This window comes from Lonchura striata, chromosome 3, assembly GCF_050655825.1.
Source record: "Lonchura striata isolate lonStrDom1 chromosome 3, ASM5065582v1, whole genome shotgun sequence".
NCBI lineage: Eukaryota > Metazoa > Chordata > Aves > Passeriformes > Estrildidae > Lonchura > Lonchura striata.
The window spans coordinates 58,194,426-58,217,213 of record NC_140705.1 but is presented as its reverse complement, the minus strand read 5'-3'; the positions used below and the strand labels follow the sequence as shown (position 1 = coordinate 58,217,213).

At 36.7% G+C, this 22,788-nt stretch overlaps 1 long non-coding RNA gene across 3 annotated transcripts in view; it reads left to right on the top strand.

Annotated features, from left to right (window-relative positions):
- The first annotated feature begins 963 nt into the window (after positions 1–963).
- The window catches only part of LOC110476005 (uncharacterized), an 80,549-nt gene continuing 58,724 nt past the window's right edge, over positions 964–22,788 (top strand). For all 3 annotated transcript variants that reach the window (XR_014954263.1, XR_014954261.1, XR_014954262.1), the window contains exons 1-3: positions 964–3,090; positions 17,747–17,811; positions 18,954–18,992. This is a non-coding gene — a long non-coding RNA (uncharacterized LOC110476005). The remainder of the gene's footprint in view (positions 3,091–17,746; positions 17,812–18,953; positions 18,993–22,788) is intronic.

The window sequence follows — 22,788 nt, the reverse complement described above, 5'->3', positions numbered from 1 at the left end:
GTTCAGAATAATTTTTTCTGCTTTGCAGTATGAGTGGGTTTAGAACATATCCACAGCTGCAAGCTGGCAAAATAAAAGTGGTCAGACCTCTTTGTGGCAGTGTTCATTCAGTATTAATTTTTGAACAGTACCTAGGAATTATTTGGGAAAACATTACTTGGTACATGCTAATAGCATGGTTCTAGCACTAGAAGACAATATTTCTATGGCCAGGTAACTCCTCAGGTACCTTATAATTTGCTTGCATCAAGACAGCCACAGTGGACCAGCTAAGCTTCTGTAATATAATCAGCTGAGGTTTTAGAATACAGAGTGATCTTTACTGAAACTATGTCATTTAAAAAATGATCAGAATTTGCCCCAAATTCTTAATTATATTTATGGCACTGAGATAATTTGTTGGGTAACAATCAGTTCACACTCAGATTTTTAACCAAATGTGTGCAGTTTCTGTTGTTTCCCAAAGGATAGTACACCAGATAGATTAATAGACAGATGATAGACAGATAGATAGATAGATAGATAGATAGATAGATAGATAGATAGATAGATAGATAGATAGACTGTAGGAACTTAAAAACCAATTATAGTGAATAAATTACCATGCATGCATAGATTTGATCCTGCCTTAGGAAAGATGTAGCTCTCTAAGAGTGCCATGGAAGAAAAGTGCAAGAATGATACACATCCTCAGATAACTGGGCTGAATTGAAGGGATTCTGTTCTGTTTCACCCTGGGCACATAGAAAGGATGTATTTTGTCCTGTTCTGGAAGGAGTAAACAGAGATATAAAGAGGGTTGTGTGTGATGATAGAAGGGCAGGGAAAAAAGACTTTCAATCCTGAGCAATGTCAAGGAAATGGAAAGAAAGCTTTTTTTTTTTTCTGAAATTCCTGCTGCAAGTTAGGAAGAAGATGTGGTGAAGAGCTGAAAGTATTGGCTTAACTTCCTGACCTTGCACTAGATATGCCTGAGCAATATAACCTGCAATATTCAGCAAGTTAAGATTTTAGCTAGTAATACCCAGACTCTGCATGTGAAAAGAGCACATAGATTCCATGTCAGCCAAAGATTCCCAGGGATTTACCTCTCAGATGAAGCCTGTAATTTATGTTTGGTGAGACAGATCTTTCAGCTGTTCTAAATCAAAACACCTACATGATTCAAACCACATGAGGCTCTAGTCCAAATTTTGTATAGATAATTTCTGTTATGCTGTAAGGATTATGGGGCTGTTTTTTCTTGCAAATTCTGTGAGCACATTTTGGAATAACTGCAGTGAATGTAAAAGTTTTTCTTCATTGAATGAGAAGTGAATTAGCTCCAAAATTTGTGTGACAAATATATAAATGACAGACCATGTTATGCTCTTCTTGTCAAGTTTAAAACCCAGCAGGCATATATTTAAGTCCATTGATAAATGTGTTAAATTGAGCACATCATCATGTTAAATACACTATAAATTTGTGGCTAAATCACAATAAACTTACTCAAGTCTTTCTTTTTAGTACTCTTCCAGAGGAAAAAACACTGATTATTCAATTCAATTGAATACTAAAAAGTCAGTTTAAATTTAAATTGCTGCTAAAATACTGAGAACATTGAAAGAAACAATCTTTTTCTAAGCAGAAAAGCAAAGCAAGAAAACTATATAATACTCTTGAAAATGTGCTGAGAGGTTACAGTTTTTAACAATTCAGTAAGGAATTGTCAGATCTGTGAAAGATTTTTATGAGATGCTTCCTTAATAACAGTGTTAACAACTGGTGTTTTCCCATGGTGTATCTTTTGCAACCATTGTACTACTTACAGCTACTGTTTTTCTCTGTACAAGGTGAAAAAATTTCTAGAGTGGCACAGTCCAGGTGGATATTTGCAGCTTAATCCATCTAACTCCAGGATACTTCTGCCCAGCTCTTCAACCTCTCCTCAAAGGGGTGGTTATTCAAGTAATGCAAGTAATCCTAGAGATACATTCAAAAATCTCCCAGCACAGCAAGGCAAGAGGGCAAGTCTCTCTAACTGTGGGAGAGCAGGTTTGTCCTGCACCTCCATGTGCTCTACATTTAGATTTGCTTCTGGAGCAAGCCAGCCCAGAGACACATCCCTCATCTGGAATACAGCCCCAATGCTGACAAATTCCAGGCTACTGCCGAAAATGTAATTATCTCTGATACGTATAACTGAAAGCCTGGAAGAAGACACTTTGAATGCTGCTTTCCAAGATGCTTGTGAAGTGCTGGCATGAGAAATTGGACACAATAAAATAAGAGGGGAAGGCTAAAATCGAAGTGATAGACATTTATTAGCCATTTGTGGAAAGTGCTGGTCATCATGCGTGCTAAGTGGTGATAATGATATGATGTGATTTTGTGGTGACTCAGAGCTGACTCCAGAAGGCTGCAGTAGTTGCTGTGCTTCCAGCCATCCTCTTCCCTACTGCTATGGGGAGCTCTGCCAGTTTTGTCCATTCTGCCCAAGACAGAAGCCTGGAGGCTGGGGAGGAAAAGCCGGCAGACTGTCATGACTGCCTTCTTTTTGTATTCCCCTTTTACTCTCATGGCAATAACTCCCTCCAGTGACTGGAGGAGCAAAGGCAGCTGAGATATTTTTACAGGAGATCAACATTGCTATATAGGTCTTACCTAGAGCACCTGCAAGAAGTGGCTACCTTTCCTTTACTTGTGACTCAACAGATGGTGACTTGGCTGGGTCACTCACCCTTCTACCATAGGCAAGCTGAGGAAGGTAGCCTCAGGGGTTCAGGGAAAGTAGATTTTTATTAGACACTGTCATTCACTGTAAGGTGGGGTCTGTTTTAAATATGACAGACAGCTCTTTCAAAACAGCTGGAGGTGGAGAGGAAGGTGGAGGAGTACAGGATGAGCTTCTTTCTTCAACAAGAGAGAGGGAGGTGCATGACACTGAATCATATCTACACTCTTTTTGTATTGAAAAATAGACTGAGGAGAGGCTCTTCTACTGACACAGGCCTTCAGCCAGCAGATGCCTGTGGATGTTTAGAGACCATGAAACCACCTCGTGTGACTTGCTGCCATTAGGAGCCTCTCATGAAGCACTTCTGCTGGGTATGTCTGTGTTACATTTTTTTGCTTATTTCAGGTTTAGGAATTGACGCCAGTGAAGACAAGCTGCACTATAATAGGCCTGGGATATACAGGGCTGCTTCACAGCTTTGGTACGTGGCACCTCAGCATTGCAGAGTCTCTAGAGCTGTGCTTCTTCCTACTCTTCTCCTCAAACCCTTTTGATTTAGTAATTAGATTTGAAAATTTTATATCCTTCATATTTATTTTTTGTAGAAATAATCATGAACCAACACAACACTATATCTAACTTTGCCAAGTGTCTGTTGGAGGTGCCTACCAGCTCATTTCTGTTTTCACCCTCCCTCTGATGCATTGTTTAAAGGAGAGATGGCTGGTGTCAATCACCAAGCCCCATCTGATTGAGGGTGTTGTGCTCATATTTTGTTACAACATGTTGGTAAGTGGTTTTTGACCTTTGGGAGGATGCAACTTTTTCTGTTAACAGTATTTAGCAATAAAATGAAGTTTTCTTTACCCTTATCTCATCTCAGGGCAGTCTTTACATTTACTAAGGTAATTATTTAACATAAGAATCTTCAATTAATAAAATCCCAAACAATGCCAAAGCAAACTTTTTTATATTGTGGACTAATGTAACCTCAAAGGGTCAAAAAGGAGCTTTCAGAGGGAAGTCCTGCAGTCACTAGCTGGGGTATAGTGACAAATTAACTCAAAATATATGTGAATTGTATATTGATATTCTGAGAAAACTTCTCTCCATCTCTCATTTCAACCCCTGAATGCTGCCTATTAAACTTCTCTGATTGTCTTGGGAAAGCTGATGGTGCTTGATTCCCTTCCAAGGCCTAATGCAAGGGCTGCAGCAAAGGACCAGAATGGATCAGCAAGGTTCCAAATGGTGCTCTGGTTGATGTGGACATGGGTAGCCTAAAAGGGGCTGCAGAGTCAAGAGGACACAGTTACATTACTGAAATCACAATAGACATTTTGCCTGATGAGCTCTGCACTGGAAGGAAGGAAATCATGAATGCCACACATATCCTTCACTTCCTAGGCCTTGCATATACAATTATCTTTCTTACTACATTTCTTTCACTTGCTTTACTGACCTCTGCTTCAGTTTTCCTAAAAATGTTTTATTCATTACAAATGCCAAAATTTCAAAAGATAGTTTTTGTGGAGGGAGATGAAGGTTAAATAAAGCTTGTTTATATCTTTATTACAAGGGAACTAGAATGCTGCATTTGTGAATAGAGAATACTCATCCAATTATTTAAAATCAAACAGCTTTTGTTCAAGGTGAGAAAATGTAATTTCTCTATCTTTTTTCCACAGTAGAATTCTGCAGACGTCAGTGGAATTATTCTAGTTTATGGTTACCTAAATTTGGAAAGAACAAGACATCCCTTTTTAATTCTTCATTCTTTCTTTTCTGGTACTTGATTCTCACACTGTTTTTCAGTGCATTCTGAGGATGAAGGAGATCTGTTGTGGTGTGTAATAAATTCTGTGCAACCTCTGCTGTTTGTCTGAAAGCTTGCTGAATACAGCTCTGTAATGTCAAATGTCTTTGATTTGATTTGGCCTGGACCAGATGTCAACAAATTGGAATTTAATGTTGTTGAGATAGAGGACAATGTAGGAAGCATAAAGGGTTTCATTACAAATTACAATTAAAGAAAACATTCAGATGCAGTTGTGCATTTTTTTATATACTGCAACTTAGAGCAATTAGGAAAAAAAATCAGAAATCCTGTTTTTCTTTCATTCCTTATGAAGAAGTGAATGGGAATTTAGGACTTGTATCATAAATCATTATCATTGTGGGTTTTGTTTGTTGTCATCATAATTTTTTACTTTTAAAATAACAATTTGTGGTATATAAGGTGACATTCTTCTTTAGCACTTTTAAATTATACATGCTTTGTTAGTCTGGTAGAATATTAGACAGAAACTCAACAAAAGGCCAGTGTTATGGAGCAAAAACCAGACTTTATTATAGTTGCAGACTGATCTGCAGTAGTATGCATAAATTTGGCAATGATCCTTGCTTTCTTCATGCTGCCAGCAGCAAATATATAAACAATGGCATTTTGCATGCAGAAGTGATTGCAAAGCAAGTTCTAAAACTCAGAAATGTACAGAAATTAACTGTTTAGACTGCTTGTGTGAGCATTTGCCAGATGATTATTGCCTGTTGCTTAAGTATCTAGTAGAAAATACAGAAGAACAATGAAGAGGGTGAATTTCCACTGCAACATGGCATCTGCTTCTCTGCAGGAGAAAGTTCCTTTTCTCCAGGTTGTCTGTGGTGAAATAAAGATTTCTTTTTCTAGTTCTGATTTACCTGTAGCATATGTACCTGGTACCTTAGAGACACCTTTCTTCAGCCCACCAGATGTGTCCTCTGATTTTCTTTAGTAGAGCAGGTGGTCTGGCTTTCAGGAAAATGGTTGTAATGGGATGTGGTATTGACTGGTAAATATCAGGAAATTTGAAGGCGTCAGCAAGGGACTGGGACCAGTTTTCTTCAATCCTGAATGGCCACATCTCCATCCTGGTGCAGGCAGTGTGGTGGGAATGGAGAAAGAGAAATCTCCAAAGAGTGGTTTCATATGCAACTGTATAAATATTTCTAGAGGGGGGTTTTGTTGGTTTTGATTTGGTTTTCTTGTTTGTTTGTTTCTTTGGGGGATGGGGGGGGTGTGTTTGGTTTGGGGGTTTTTTTGGTGTTTCGTTGGTTTTTGATTTTTGTTTTCTTTATTTCTGCAAGCTGTGCATACTTCAGATTGCATTAGTTCTGCACACTCTGTTAGGTGCCTAAGGTTCTATGCCTATTTTTGCTGAATTTATATCTGAACCTTTCTGGAGTCTAACCTTAAAAAAATCAGAAATTCAGATTATCTATGTTGCACCCCATTGATGTTGAGGGAGTTTATAAGAAATATTGCTCCTTGGTGGAGATCTCCATGGATCTTCATATGTCTTCAAGAAAATTATTTTACTAGAAGACCACCTACTTCTTCACTTTTTTTTCTTTCAGATGACTGAAAAAGACATTGGCTGATTATAATTTTGATATTTGTGCATCTTCTAATTTTAACTAAATATTGCAAAGCAGTTGATAAATCCTTTAAGAACTTTGTCAAGAACAAATATGTCTAAAAGTGGTTTTCATCAAATTTTTATGTGAAGGATGGGATAATATTAGTTTATAAGTACAAATCTTCCTGATTTCCATAAAATGCTCATTTACCAGGAGTAGGTTTTTCTCTACCGGCATTATGTCTAGTTCTTCTGTTTTCTAGAAATACAAATCTGGCCTGAGAATGATCTTAAAAGTTGACTAGAATAGTAATAGTATCTATTAAATGTCTCTGGTCTGGTAGAATCCACTGCAGATTGACTTCATATCAGACATAAGTGATAAAATCACATAAGTGATAAAGTCACATAAGTGACATTTTTGAGACTAAACTTCTTGAAGTGCATTACTTTATTCAGTGACTGTGATCCTGAATCTAGGAGCAGCAATGCTTGATTTTGCAAGAAAGAACAGTTCTTCTGATGATCCACAGCTAATTTTCTTCCTCCTCAATCTTTTTTCTTATGTTAAATATAACCAAAATGTCTATCTTGATGTAACTAATTTTAAAGGCAATGTTGAAATGATTTAAAGCATATTCTCTCCGTACCAAGGTACAATAGCACCACAATTTTTCTTGCCAATTAAAACCAAAGTTTGAATTGTCTTTCAGATTCCCTTTTTTTCTTTACCTTCCTTTTATCACATTCCCAATGTTTTACAGTAAAATAAAAAGCACATGTTTTATTATTGTTATGATTATTATGATTATTATTTATCTCATGTACATGGAGCAAGCACGACAGAAGATACTAGAAAGAATACAAATAGAGACAGAAATCTACAAATGAGGCTTCATATATACTTCAGAAGAGTGAATGGCTAAGAAATATAATTTGAAAGGAAGGACACATGGCAGTGGAATCTATTGCTACAATTTAATGTTATTCCTTCTCATGATTGAAGCAAAGGGCAGACTATTACCTACTTTTTTGTAAGAGTCTCACAAGTCTGCTCCACTTTATCAATCCCAGGACAATGTGCTTTGGTAACAGCAAAACATTGGTAACTCATGCTAGTTGTTACCTTTTCCACTCTTCAGCTTCTTTTCTGAGAACGTATGGAATCACAAGATAAATTCATCAGGAAGGGATGTGGAGATGTGGGTGTTCAGTCCAACCTCCTGCTCATGGCAGGGTCAGCTGTGTGCTCATCAGGTTGCTCAGTCTTACTGAATTGCTCTGCCCATTATATCTCACCCTCCTGATGCAAAGAGCCTTACTCCATCTTCTCACTTATTTTCCCAGAGGTGCAGGGGAGCTACAGAAAGAAACCCCAAAAAGGAAAGGAACCATTTCTGCTGCAGGCTGAACCAGCCTTGCTTTCTGAGTTTGCCCTCACAGGGTGAATGCTCTGACCTGACCATCTTGGTGGCCCTCCACTAAATCCATGCTAGTTTATTTATGTCTTTCCTGTACTGGGAAGCAGAAAATTAGATGCAGTACTGTAGAAGCAGTACAAGGAATGTTGTGTAAAGGGAGATTATTACTTTGGTCCATCTCTTCTAGTCACACAGCCAAGAATATTGTTCCTCTTTGCTGCCAAGGCACATTGCTGGCTTCTGCTCACTCTGTGTCTGCCAACACACCTTATGTCTTGCCAGCAGTGCTGCTCTCCTCAGTCAAGCCCAGCTGGCAGAACTGCAAGGAGCTCTTACTTTCCAGGTGAAGATCCTTGCACTTGTCCATTTTTAGTTTGTGCTAAATTCAAGGCTGTTTATTAAACACACCTGCATGAGTCAAAGAAATCCTCACTGCAACTTCAGAGTCTGGGTAGAAATATTCTATAAGGAGCAAAAAGCCTATTACAGTGTTTAGAGAAAGAGAAGAACATCTTCAGTGAGCTGGGCATGTATCTTTCGATTAGTAGAGCAAATTTTTCTCTTTCAGTTATCTTTCTCAGAATAAAATCTATGGTCCAGTTGATATATTCAAAGAAAAAAATAATCTTAGAAACATAGAATTATATAATACGCTGAGTTGGAAGGGACCTGCACAGTACAGTTCTCAATTGAGACAATTTTTTTTGTTCTGTGATTTATTTAAAACCATTATGCTAATACTTTCTGGGTAACAGACTACTACATTGGATCATGCACACCCCAAATATAAGGATTTGCTGCAATCACATCCAAGAAATCAGATCTTGCAAAAACCCCAGGACAAACCGACGTTAACATCTTTCCTTCTGTTGTAGAGGTCATTACTGACTCTCTAGGAGAAGAGAATGTTGTCTGAAGACCCCACAGCAGCCACCCAGTATCTGAAGGGGGCCTACAAGGAAGCTGGAGAAGCACACTTCATCAGGAACTGTAGAAACAGGACAATGGGGAATGGCTTAAAACTGAAAAGAGGCGGATTTAGATTAGGTGTTAGGAAGGAATTCTTTACTGGGAAGGTGGTAAGGCACTGGAAGGCACTGGAACAGGTTGCTCAGAGAAGTTGTGGATGCCCCAAATCTGGATGTGTCAAGGCCAGGCTGGATAGGATTTTGAGCACCCTGGTCTGGTGGAAGGTGTTCCAGTCCATGGCAGAGCTGTAGGAACTAGATGGTCTTTAAGATCCCTTCAGACCCAACCATTCTATGATTCCATGATTCTACTACTCTATGACTCCAAATTGGTGTGCAAGCCTGAAATGCTTTATTGATGTGTAAATTCAGTTCTGTGATAGATGCATGGTTTACTTAATAACACCTTGAAATTATTCTCAGACTAGAAGATATGTTCTGATAGCATGAACTTCTCCCAGAAAATTCCTCTATGTCCCTTTGTGCCTATAGTTCTGCTGAGGTTTGGAAGTTGAAATTTACTGAATTATCTAGTTTGTAAATCTCTTTGACCATGCTCATCACCATGGTTTGAAATTTGTTTGATTACCAAAGCTTTATTGTGTTTCACCAGCATATGATAGGGAGAAAACAAGTTATTTCTTATCATCCAAGCTTTAATCTTCAAACAGGATGATAAAACAAGCTATCTGTCTGTTGCCCATCATCTCAAGCCATGAGTACTATATAATGATACTTCAGCTCTCACACCTTTGTGCAGTGTAATTATAATTATATTACTGGAACCTACACAAATGCATTCTAACCTGCCCAAGACAACAAAAGCTTTAATCTTCAGTTATTATTTCCTGTGCTTGTTGCCTTCACGTTTCTTCTGAAGAGTATATTGGATCATTCCAGTATGAAATTTATCTCTTGAAGAAGATAAATGACTTTTTACTTTCCAGTTAAAATATGTTCTTGCTTTTCTATTAATAAACATCTTATTTTAAAGAGATATGTTTTTGTAGAATGACTGCAAGGATTGAATATTTTCAAATAGCTGCCTTTTACACAGACATGTTGGATTAAATGTGCTTTACGTCCTTCTTTGAGTAAGAAATTGGAGAATTTGAGCTCCCTTCTAACCTAAACAATTATGTGGTTAGCCTGCACATCCTTGTTGCAGGAGATATTGTATTTTCGGCTTCAAGAGATATAATAAATCTTTGTTATAGTACAGGGATAATTTTTATTATGAAATCTCTAGATCAGCTCATTGTTAAATTTTACATTCCTGAAGTCCTCAAGAGTCTTTCAAAACTTCCAGAAAATATTGGAAAACATTGAAAGGGGAGATATGAAAAATTAATCCTAGGGGCTGCAATTTCTTTTTTGACCTAATGTTTTCAAAACTATAACTTCAGATTTAGAAGTTGTTTCTTCTGACTGATAAATACATAAGTATTTAGGTATACAAATATTCAGTCTTGTTTGTTTGTGGAATATTTAACTTTTCATTTGTTTAATGGGTTTTTTTTTCCACCCAGGATGATGTCATTATGGAAAAAACCCAACACCTTGACCAAGTTATTTTATCCTGTTGTTAATCAGAACTATAATAATTAAAAGTTCCAAAAGCTAAGAAGCTAAATGACAACTGCTGCTGTTCTTATTCTAGAAGTTACAAAAATCCAAAAGCTATTATGATCAAGATTTTCCTGCTAATAAAAATGGCTTTATGAAAAAAAAATGGTTTATAGTCTCTGTGGCTAGCTTCTGGGAAAAAACAGATTTTTAAATTTTGATTTAAAATGCAAGAGAATGATAAAACTTTAATATTTAATGTTAGTGGGTTAAATCTGTGCTAACCTTAGTAGGGAGTGACCTATAAGTTCAAATGTTATTATAACAAAAAGTAAAGAAATTTTTTCATTATTTTTCTTTCCTCTTTCATCTTACCTTATCTCTACCCCAGCTAGGAGATGAAAGAGGATTCTGAATACTGATAGGTATTCAGTTCATAAGAGAAATACTTTCCTATGAAAAAATTCCACAATTTTTTTTCCTGTTTTCCTCACTTACTATATGGTTTCTTTAGCATATTCCTAATAAGCCTTAAAAATTTAGCATTGATTTTATACTTTTAAAATATGTTTAACAACCATGTATTTTCTAATGGTCTATTGTGCCAAGAAAATATGTCAGAAAGGAAATTTAAAGCACTAAAACCTAGGCTGGAAGTGCCATAGAAGTTGGGAAAATCATATCCAAATTGTTGTAAAACATAGCTAATCACTGTTTGAAGTATAACATGTTGCATTGTTTCAGAGGAAGTTGCAATAGCGTGATTTCAACATATGTTATACATATGGCAAGAGGAATCAGGCAGCATTTTATAGCTCCATGCTTACATTAAACACTAGGTGCTCAATTCATTTGTGTGGACCCAGGTGTTAGTTCCACTTAGGAGATTCTAGGATATCTCACCCAAGGCCCTGAGGAGACCCAGGTCCTCTTGCAGCGGTTGGAGGGATGTGAGGATGTACAAGGCCATGCCCGATGGCACTACCTGCCTCTCTGGGGGCAGCTGCGTGTGGCTGTGCAGGCTCTCAGCCTCTTCCCTGCGGGGTGTTCTCCCTAAGACATCATCCATATGCCAGGTGTGCATGGAGCTGGCACATCCATGGGAAATACCTGTCATTCTGCAGCAGCAGTTAAGAAGCAAGTGAAGGATTGCAGAGTAGCTGAAAAGGCGCTAAATTACCAAGTCTGAGCAGCTGGAGCCTGCCTCAATGGTGCGAGCAGACAAATAAAACATCATTATTAATTCAAACTGTACTTTAATGGAGAAAAAAAAAAGCGTATTCCCATTGATTATACCTTTGCCTTAATTTAGAATTGCCATAAAATAATTTTGTTTCTGAGAATCCAGAGGATTTTTGACAATGACTTTATGCAATATGGAATGAAAAATTAACAGCAACAGAAATCACCTGGTTTATTTCCATGTCTCCTAAGAAGACACACCTGCACCTAAGCTCCTCCTGATGGACATTTGATCTAAAACTTTAAATGACAGAAATGCCATAGGGTATCTATTCTATTAAAAAGATAAATTTCTCCTGCTATAATTTAAAATATTACTTATTATTATATAGAAGTATTATATTATTAATATATTATTATATTATTCAGATCAAGTTAAAAAAACAAAACAGAACTTTTTTTTCTTTTTGTTTTTTCCCTTGAAAAAAATAGTCTAAATATTTGAAAATCTTTCTTAGTAAATGGCATGCTCCAGATGTTTTATTTTCTTCATCTGGTCACATCTTTCAATAAAGCAAACCATACTCTACACAAAGGCTTTTTCTTCCCTGCTACCCTATCCCATCCCTTTACGATGATGATGGTGAGCACTGAATCAGAGATCATCTACATTTAGGAAGAGGCTTTCTCTGCCTTTGTTTTTGATGAACATTCTATGAGATTAAATTCTGACACCTTCAAATTTTCACAGCAATAATTTGTAGTGAGTTGGGCCAGACTTGTATGAGATGCCATCTTCTTCCTCAGGTATTAATGATATTTTCAAGTTTATATCTTGCCTGTTATTTAACAAGGACTAGAAGTATTTTTATTTGAAACTGTTAGTTGTGAAGGTGCTCTAAGTTTGTAGTGCAGTGAGGGAGCAGCAGACTGAAGCACAATACCTCTCTAAATGCTAAGTAGGTGGCCAACAATTTAGTAGGTTTAACCTGACTCTCTTCAGTGTACATAAAAGTTAACTAAACTTGCCTATACTCTTGTTGTCTTGCATATACTGCTGTTGGACAAATATAAATTGGGAATTTAATAAAAATACCTTTCCAATTAAATAAAGAACTTCCGATGCACCACCTACAGAAATGCATGACAGCAGGGGAGCTTGAAAGTCAAATGCTAATGCATTTTGTCACATCCTGCAGAAAGTTATTCTCTTTGAGCTTCCCTGGTGGCAGGCACAAGAATTTTGGCATGGGTGAGTCTCAGAAATGTACCACAGCTTCATCTGGACAGAGACTGGGTCAGACACTCAGTAATGGAATGAGCTTCCCTGGCTGAGGGGACATACACTGTTCAAACCAGCCAACTGCCTGCTGTTCTATGCCCAAACCCAAGGAAACAATTTTGAGGAAGTCTACACAAATCTTTAAAAAAGTTAAAATTCTTAAATCTTTTTAAAAGTTACTATTTCCCCTCCCTATGCCCCCCCCACCCACCCCCTTCTTTCTTACTTTTTCAGTCTCTGGAGCTTAATGTAGAAGACATGAATAGTAGAATGTCACTACAGGACAAATTGGGGGGATCTTGGCTGTAGGGGTAGGTCTGTCACTGCTTTTAAAGTGATCAGATTCCATCATGACTAAACATGATGGGTTTGGGAATACAGCATCACTTTAACAGCTAAAGTGTAGTTAGTGATTGGATGAAGTATTGAATTAATTTGGTGAGCCTGGAATATATAAATCACAAGGAAAATAGACACTTAAAAATAGTTTGTCAAATTATGGATGAAGATCAGATGAAAGAAATAAAAAATAGAAACAGAACAGCCTTTGGGATGTCAGTGGGATCCATCAAAGTCTAATCATTATACAGCTCTGGCATTTAGCTTCAGTGTAGGGGGTCCCCCAAGCACTTCTGGTTGGTGGCTTGCTGAGTAAATGTCAGTTTAATGCTGTTTTCCTGCTTTCATAGAAAACCCCTGTAGGGTCTCTCATCAGCTAACCAGTTAGATTATGTCCCCAACGCCTTTAGTCAAGCATAAATGTTACTTCTAAAAGTAGCTGCTTTCTTACCTTGTTTCTATTTCACTCAGTGACATCAGAATTTTTAGCCATCAAAGGTCCAAGAGCAGCTATTTTTGAACAATGAAGTAGTGGTGGTTTTGATGCTTCTTGCAAACCACATCCCTGGGTGCATGTAACTGAATTTGACACATACACCATTATGACAGTCAGAGTTATTACATAGAGATGATGTTGCCCAGTGAACACACAGGAGACAGGTTCATCTCTGCTTCTTTGTCATAAGCACCAACAAATAGAAAAGTTTGTGTCTCTTCTTGTGTTACATATGGTATGGGGAGAGTAACTCTTGTCACTTTTCTATTTGCAGGATATGCATCTGATCATGATTGCATGCTATATCTCTTTAAACATGCTTCACACAGAACAGGGGGAAAATATTTTTGTTGGTGCTACTTAATTTAGAAAAACATCATCACCTAATAATGAAAGTAATGCAGTCCATTATTCTGTCTAAACCCTGTAAGCATCCACAGTAATTTAGAGTGCCATACAAACAACATAATCCCTGCATCAGCAGGGCATCACAGTCTAAAGACACCCTGAGCAGGCACAGTATAGTAACCTTCCCTTGTACATCTGTTTCATGGACACTTAATTAGCAACATACATATTATATAAAAAATATATGTAGAAGAATCAATGGCATTAGAGGTGGAAAAACCTAGGGGACAGGGCTCATTTACTGCCCTTCTGTTATAATTACTGTTTAATTTGGGGTCAGAGTGGGAACTTTTTCATGGGGCTGTGCAGTCTTTCTGAGATAGAGCATTTAGAGTGGAGAGAGTTTGAGTAATGTTGCCAGACCTGGTAGTTTATATAGTTTATAGCCTCTTTCATGTTTGTTTTCTTGGTTTTTTTAAGAAGTCCCTTGCTAAGGCAAGGCATAGGTATGGCCATGCTTTGACTGACCTGACATCTGTGCGTAGTTCCCTGTCAGGCACTGTGAAAGGCTGAACTGTAAATCTTGGGACTTCGTCCATCTATGAGTCATGGTGGGAGCAGAAGCTCTACATTTAGACAAGTACCAGGTTAGGAGTTAGTGCTTTCATAGGACATCAGCTCAGAGATTTCTGCTAGCAGTTAGCAGAAGCTCAAGTTGCCATAAAATTTCTCCCTTTGCCAAAGAGTGAATCTGATAAAGCAACAGAGCAGCCATATTTAATTTGCAGCCTAATATCTCACCTGCAGAAATTATTTTCATAGCGTAAGAGAGTAAATTTTTAAAAGATGAGAAAGCATAATCACTTTGCATAACTTTGATTTAGTTACAGTCAGATTAATAATGTTTTTATGCTGGGTTTTTATACATAAAATATAAATGAAATCAGCTATGAAGATTCTGCCTTTTTACTGCATCATAATGTGCTGCTATTTTTATATAATCGTCCCTTAATGCATCACATGCTTCATTTTCATTAAATAAACATTTGGAATGTGTAAAATTCATATTCATTAGTATTTTTTAAAATATAAGGTAATGGACATGCCTCTCTATGAATAGATTATATTTTATCTCCTATTTCATGGAAATAATTAGTTATATTAAAATAATGGTTTTTTTCCCATTTAAAAAAATTTCTTCTTCTCCTTTAGTCTTCCATATATGTTAAAGCAATTCAAATACACTTAGTACTTGTCCTATTCTCTCTGTTTCCTCTTGGCTCTAGGGCTCCAGTGAGCTGATCTCAAGTATAGTTTGATCTATACAAACTATACTTGTCACCACACTGCACTGTATATTCCACTTACAGCTTTGCCCATTTTCCATCCTCTACATTTGTTTTTCTTTATGGTACCAGAACCCATGAAATCCAGGCTTTTTGTGGCTTCAAAATTTCTGTAGAACTTGGCATTGATAGCATGCTGCCACTGGGTCTGAGCCAGATGCCAGTGTAGTTGCTGGAAATGCAATGGGAGTTGAATGAAACCCCTCCATAATAATTTTCTGGCCAATGGACTATGCTTATCAAAGGTCTTTCACAGAGAATCACAGAACTCAGTGACTGAATGGCTGACATGGGAAGGGATCTGTGTTGATTGTGCAGTACAAGCCCCTGCTCAAGCAGGGTTACCTATGCCAGATTTCCCGAGGCTGGGTACAATCAGGGTTCAGATATCTTCAATGATGGAATCTCAACAACCTCTCTGAACATCATGTGGACGAGTGGGAGTAGTCTCATTTGGCCTTTGCTCTTTTTAAAAGTGAGACTTATCCCTTCTGCCTGGGGAAGTCCTGGAGCAGACTGGACATGCAGTCTTTAAATTAGGGGAATTCTAGTAAAACAGTAATTGTACTAGGATGTAGCTCAGCAGGGAGGAGCAGGTCTGTACCCAGTGCATCCCTCTGTCTACTTCCCTAGCATGGGATGAAAGCTCCTGGGGCACACACCAGCTCTCTAGTGATGTTGGTGTCATTGAAAAGCAGAGATTTGTAAAGAGAAGTGGAAAATCCCAACAGCAGCCTCTGATAAGTCCTTGTTCAAAGACATTTAAGAGATGCTCTTAGTACCTTCATGGACAAAGAGTGAAAATGGCACAAGGACAGGATGTCCTAGAAAAGTTGAAACAAATAAGGGAGTGTGCCTGTAGTCTATCAGAGACACAGTTAGACAAAAAATATGCTTGATTTCCATTTACTTGAAAAATTAAAATATTTCCAACTATTGTAGCTGGTCACATGGTGAAGAAATACAATGTAAAAAGATTAAGGCAAGTGCTCTAATGAAAAAAGAATCAGAAGCTACAAAAGTTCAGATTTATTTTGTTCTTTCCATAGTCCTATTTTTTCAGGCTTTTGGGATGCTTAATAACTGAGTATAAAAAAGATGCAATGACTGTATTTAATAGTGGATTAAATTAGAGACTGAATTTTGGCTACTTCTGAATAATTATGCAGTCTGATACATATGTGTATTTTCAGGTACTCTTTTCCCAGTATATCTATTCAAAGTACCATGATGTCCTAAAATTATAACAAAATAATTCTGTGATCACATCTGCCAGGGAGTTAAAAACTCAGTTGTGGTCTGGGCTTTGCAGATTGCTTGCAAGGAAGTTGCTAGAGTAGCAGGTAACAAAGCGATGTATTGTCATGGGAACTAGGAAAGCTTCAGTTCACAAGTTGTCCATTGAAGCAACAGAGAAGGCATTCTTCAGGGTTAAGGGTAGTTTGAAGTAACAAAACTTTCTTGCTTAGAAACTAAACATGATGAGACCATTTTTTTTATAGCCACAGATATGGTAAATTTTCATATAAGCCAAAAGTAACCTGAGGAAAAACCTGAGGAATTGCAGTAGACAGAAGTCATGGCTTGTGCTTGAAAGGAAAACACTTGGGTTCACTCAATATGTACACATGACCAATAAATCACTCCCTTGGAATGTCCTCTAAGTTTTCTGCACAATATTTTCAAAGACAACAGACATTACTCTGAGTAGACTATTAATGCTTTTTGGTTTGGGTTTGGTTTGGTTTGATTTTGGTTCTTGACTTAACCCTATAATTGTACAGTCTTTTTTTTCCTCTTCAAATTTACTTCCATTGTGTTTATGAGATTCTTGAAACTCATACTTTTTTTTTTTTTCCATTTCTGGGGACAGAGAGACACTTACCTAAATCTCTCTGAAATGAGAACAGTGACTCTCAGTAGAAAAGTGACTGGGAATTAGACTAGGAGATTAGAAGCCCTGGGCTCTAATATTACCTGTTTTCTAACTTTTACTATGCTTTGAGTCACTTCTCTATATTCTAATTTTTTCGTCAAGTGAATATTTATTCCATTAACAATTAAAACAAATACACTTCCTCATATTGGGGCAATGGTTATACTAAATGAGCCATGACTAGTTCTTATGGCATTTTCCTTTTCATAATTGTAATTCCTTTGTGTGAGTGAATACATAGTAATCAAAATCTCTCATATTTTGTTCTATCGAAACCTGGAAAAAACAAGAAATGCACAAACAGCTGTTTCTGACCCCACTCTAAATGCTTACAAAATACACTTTATGGAACTGTTTAAAACTCTGAAAAAATGAATTTTTCCATTTCATAGAAACATTTTTTTAAATAACATTGTTTTGAAAGCTGTTGTATTCACACAAAAATAAGGATGATTTTGCATGGAACATCGATGATGTAGAAATCATTTCTTCTCAGTATTAGGAACACCTTTGTAGATCTGTGTAGCTTTCCTGCTGTTATCCCTCTTGAGCTCTTCTCTTGTGTATTGATTGCTGACTGATGAGCACACTGCTTCTCATGCTCCTGAGCAAATCTAAATCTTAAGTTTTATTTCTTCAGCTAGGTGTTTCTCAGAAATGCTTCCATATGCCTTGTTACGGTTTGTTGGAGGTTTTTAAAGTTAATTGACTAAATTTGATGCTTTTACTTTCCCTCTTTTTACAGATTCAATATTTACATTGAGAGAGATTCAAATCTCAGAAGTTGTCAAGGACTTGTATTTAGAGCTGGTATGTCCTGAATGTTCACTGTAATTCTCTCTGGTTAAGGTTAGAGTTGTGATGCCCAGTTACCACGATCTACTTCCGGTTTATGTTTTAACATTTTCTCTGTAATTTTTAAAAAGTCTTTCAGGCTTCTCAGTTTTAAGGAAATCAAATACGAAGGCAGATACAAAAAATGAGAGAAGTTAAGATTCGTGCTCAGTGCTAGTCTCTGAAATTGAGGAAACAGGAAATAAAGGAGGAAACTTCTCAACAGTCATTCCTGCTCTGTTTTCCATAGTCAATAATCTGCTAGTGTGTCTTTACAAACCTCCCCAGGAGAGTGGTCACAGCAGCAAGCCTGACAGAGTCCAGGAGGTCTGGTGAGATTCATGTGTTATCCTGTGCTGATCCAGGAGTTGGACCTGATTACCCTGATGAGTCCCTTTCAACTCAGCATATCCTATGACTATATGATTCCAAGTCCAGACTATAAATCTATATAAAATATCAATTGCTCAGCACTACAGGACTCTACAACGGTTTCTACTGCAAAAGGAAATAAAGCAGAGTTGCATGCTTGTGCAGATTTGTTGAACTGATTTTTATTTCCATGCACAGATCCCAAGTGGCCCTGTCATGAACCTGCAACACTTAATTTGACTGCAGAAATCAGCCAGATGTATCAAATGTCTGTTCTGGATTAGTCTGAAATGGAGACTGACTATTCAGCAAGCAGTGAAATCCACTGTAGTATGATAGAAATACTTTGTATATAAACATGGTCTATCTGAAGTAACTAAGTACTAAATATCAGTTCTATTTTTTAAGTATTAAATCTTTGGGAAAAATGGGCAAATTTAATTTAGTTGTATTAATTTAATTATATTTTTAGTCTTTTTACTACAAAGGGAGGCATGTGAAAAAGAAACCTAAATATGTTAGTAAGCTTGATTATTCAGTTAATATTTCTGTTAATGACCAATATTAAAATATAGTATTAAATTTACTAAAAACAGACAAAGATATTCACATTTCTTTTTTATTTTTATACCTTAAAGGGAATATTTGCTTATAGCATAGATATTAATGATCAGGACAAAGTGATGGTAACAACACAGTGGTTTTTTGATTATTTGCTTATTTTCATTTCTCTATTATTTCTTTAGGAAAACCATCTCACTTGATCTTCTTCAGTTATTTCACCTGTAAGTACAGCATCTTTCAATTGACTTTATTTAAAAGTTAGAGAGCTAGTTTGAGCTGTTTGTTTAATTAAAGCTTAAGCTATGCATCTAGCCAACCTTCTTTAACAAAAAAAAGTTTGATTGCTTGAGGACCAAATTCATATAATAATGGAATAAAATTCAAGTAGGTTATATCTTTTTTCAATATGTATGTGTCTCTTCATTGACAATAGAATCAATTCTCAATTGGCTTACCTTAGGATTTAACTTTTATATGGTTAAAATTAGGAAAAAGAAGCCCACTCTAAAATTCCAAAATCTGGGATTTTGGATGATATCCCTGACAATTTTACAATATAAATTCTTCCTCCTCTCTCATTTCTGGGGCACTTGCTTTGTAGTGCTCCATTTTCTTAATCTCTCTATTATTTTTCATGGAGCTGAAGGATAAGACTGCAGGTTTTACTATTAGCCATAAAGAAAAGCAATAATACCTCAAATAATAGATCTCAAAATCTAAGTTTATCTGATTTCTGAAATTGGAAGCTCTAAAATGTTTCTCCAGAAAATGTTCAGTAGCTGGTCTCCTGTTTCAAATAAACTATTCTAGAGAGTATATTTTGCTAACATTTATAGTTTAAAAATAAGTTATCTGATGATTTATTCAGTTGCTAAAAGTGAACATTTAGTTAAAATGTGGTAAAGGAAATATGTATGTTAAAATTTATCATATACTGTATCATATGAGTAATGCTTCATTTGAGATTGACTGATTTTATTATGCTGTGATGAATAACAATGTTCTATTTTAGTTATGTATTTCTACTCTTAACTATATGAAGTTTAGTCATTCACCTTATGTATTTTTCCTCTCCTCTCCTCTCCTCTCCTCTCCTCTCCTCTCCTCTCCTCTCCTCTCCTCTCCTCTCCTCTCCTCTCCTCTCCTCTCCTCTCCTCTCCTCTCCTCTCCTCTCCTCTCCTCTCCTCTCCTCTCCTCTCCTCTCCTCTCCTCTCCTCTCCTCTCCTCTCCTCTCCTCTCCTCTCCTCTCCTCTCCTCTCCTCTCCTCTCCTCTCCTCTCCTCTCCTCTCCTCTCCTCTCCTCTCCTCTCCCTCTCCTTTTTCCTTTTTTTTTCTTTTTCTCTATATTTTGATTAATTTCTTTCATAAACATGCAGAGAGTCTTTAGGGTGAGATTTGATAAAAATTAGGAATGATTGTAAAGATCCTTCTTATTTTCTAACTTTCACTAAGGTAAATAAGTTATAAAAACTTATAGAGGGAGAAAGACAAGAAAGTGAAGAGCTGTATTTTCTCAATTTCTGAGATCCATCTTGGTTAGATGTGCTTTGTACAAAGCTGGTAAAAGTTACATAAATGTCTTCTTGCCTTTGGGAGCCATCTCTGTCAAGACAGGCAGGTACTCTACGTCTTGCTGTCTCTTTTCTTGTTTTTATTTGGCACTGCACACACCGAAACTGGCCAGTACAATGTTGCTCATGTTTTCTCTGAAGCCCCTGTGTACAAGGTCTGTTCATGCTGCTTACTGAGACCGCTGGAGCTGATGAGAGGATTTGTCTGCAAGAGAGGGCAGCCAGCTTTCTGCTAAGGCTGCTGACAGAAGGGATTGATTTCATAATTAGAGCTAAATGGCACCTCCCTGGCAACAGACACGTTGAGTCACATCTGCTATGCATGTACCTCTAGGCTGTTCTCCTGGAAACTGTCCTGTATGGGATCTGCCTGCCTCTCAAAACCAAGAACAAAAATGACCTTTTTGAACAGTTCATTTCAGCCAGGTTTTCCAGCTACTGAATTTTTATAGCACCTATTGCGCCACTTATTTTTCATGGTTTCCAGATATTCTGTTTTAAGGCAGGTGTCTTCAGTGCATCCCCTAGGCTGAATGGGATGTCATAAACCACTATAAACTCCACAATGTAAATAAATTTACAAGAACCCGATACAGCTTCCTATGCACCTTTGTGATTAACTAGAGCTAAGTGATTTCCCCAAACTTTTTGAAACAATATTTTGTGACCAATTCTTGTACAAGGTAAGGCAATATCTGCTTTCAAAATTTAATGCATACAGGCACATGAAAAAGGTGGAAATTAGCCAGCCAGCTAGATTGAAACAGCAATTAGCTAAGGAGAATCCTATGAGCTGATCTGAACAGGCAAATCAACCTTCACATGTGTCCCCTACATGAAAAATCACTGAAATTTTGTCACTTACCATAATTCCTTCTCTAGACAAGAGATAATTAATCATCCTCTTGCCCTTTATTAGGTAGATGGAGCTGCGATTGAAATTATGCACTCATCAGAGCAATCAGACCTCAGAAAACACTTGACTTAACAAATTATGTAGCTCAGTAGATAGCTTCACTTTTCAGTAACAAAATGGCACATAGCGTAAGAAATTGCAAAGTAATTACCACCTGTATTTTCTTTCCCTACACTCAGTAATTCCACTTTTTGTCTTTTCTCTGTTTTCTTCATGTAATGAAGGTTCTCTTATCTTCCTAAAGAAATCTGTCAAATTGTTTCATATTCAGCATTTGAAAAAAATGTCAAATTATTTTTCCCAGGAGTATAAACAGTGATAACAAAGGAAAAGAAAAATCAAAAGACATAGCCCTGTAGAATTTTTAGTGATGAGCAATAACAAGCGACTTCATTTATTAAAAGGTAGATTCCAAGTGGTGCGGGAAATTATTTGGTGGTTTAAAACAGCAGTGCAGAATTTCCTGTTATTCATGTATTATTTCCTCTCTCCTTCAAATGTAATATTAGTTAAATGATAGCTTGTTTTTTCATTATGTTCAGGAAATATGATTCAACATTTCTGCAATGTTTCTTGTAAATTGAAGTAACTATACTTCTAGAAATTATAACATTCAATATTAATCCCTGTAGATAGCATTTCACTTGGAAAAGTAAGCACAAATGTAAATGGAAAATACTTCCAGCTGATTAGACAAAATGTGAAATCAAAATATTTCCAAATACAATATAATTGCTTCAACAGAAGATTGAGGATAATGAAAAATAATTTTCTGTGAAAGAAACCAAGAGCTCATATTGATGTTAAGTACAACACAATCCCTAGAATATTATTCCATTTTATTTGTTGAGATCAGTCATTTGTATTTACAAAATCATGCCTTTGAAATAGTGTTTAGATATTGAAAGATGAAAAAAAATCTAATTTTGGCTAGTAAACCTCACTATTTAAAATATGTTCTTTATTTCTGCTCTGTCTTTGATAATCTCAGAACAAGTCCATTGAAAGAAAGTTGCTTAGGACTCCATTCAGCTGAGTCTGGTCTGAATATCTTCAAGCGAATTCTGAGCTTATCCAAGGACAAAGAATCCACAGCCTCACTGGGCAACCTGTTCCAGGGCTTGATTATGCCCAAAGATTCATGGTATCTATGGCCTCTCCAAAACATTTTGAAAATATTTCATTAACAGTTATTTCGGATTACTTGAGAAGAGTTTATTACACACAGAATATTTGTGAACAAGATCCAGTGCTATAGAGGACTTTTCAGAAATCAGAATAAAGATTTTTTTCATTGCAATTCTTAGGATACCACCATTCCATGCATAGTAAAGAGATAACTGTGTTATAAAAATCCTTAATGACAAAATTTGCTTTTGAAAAGAATAGATTGAGCTAAACATATTTTAGTTGAGAGTCATCATGAACCTTATAAATCTTAATAGAAAATGACTTTGGTGTGAATTTTGTATTTATGCTACCTTCCCAGGATTGATTAAAATCACTCCCATTGCATACATAAACATATTTC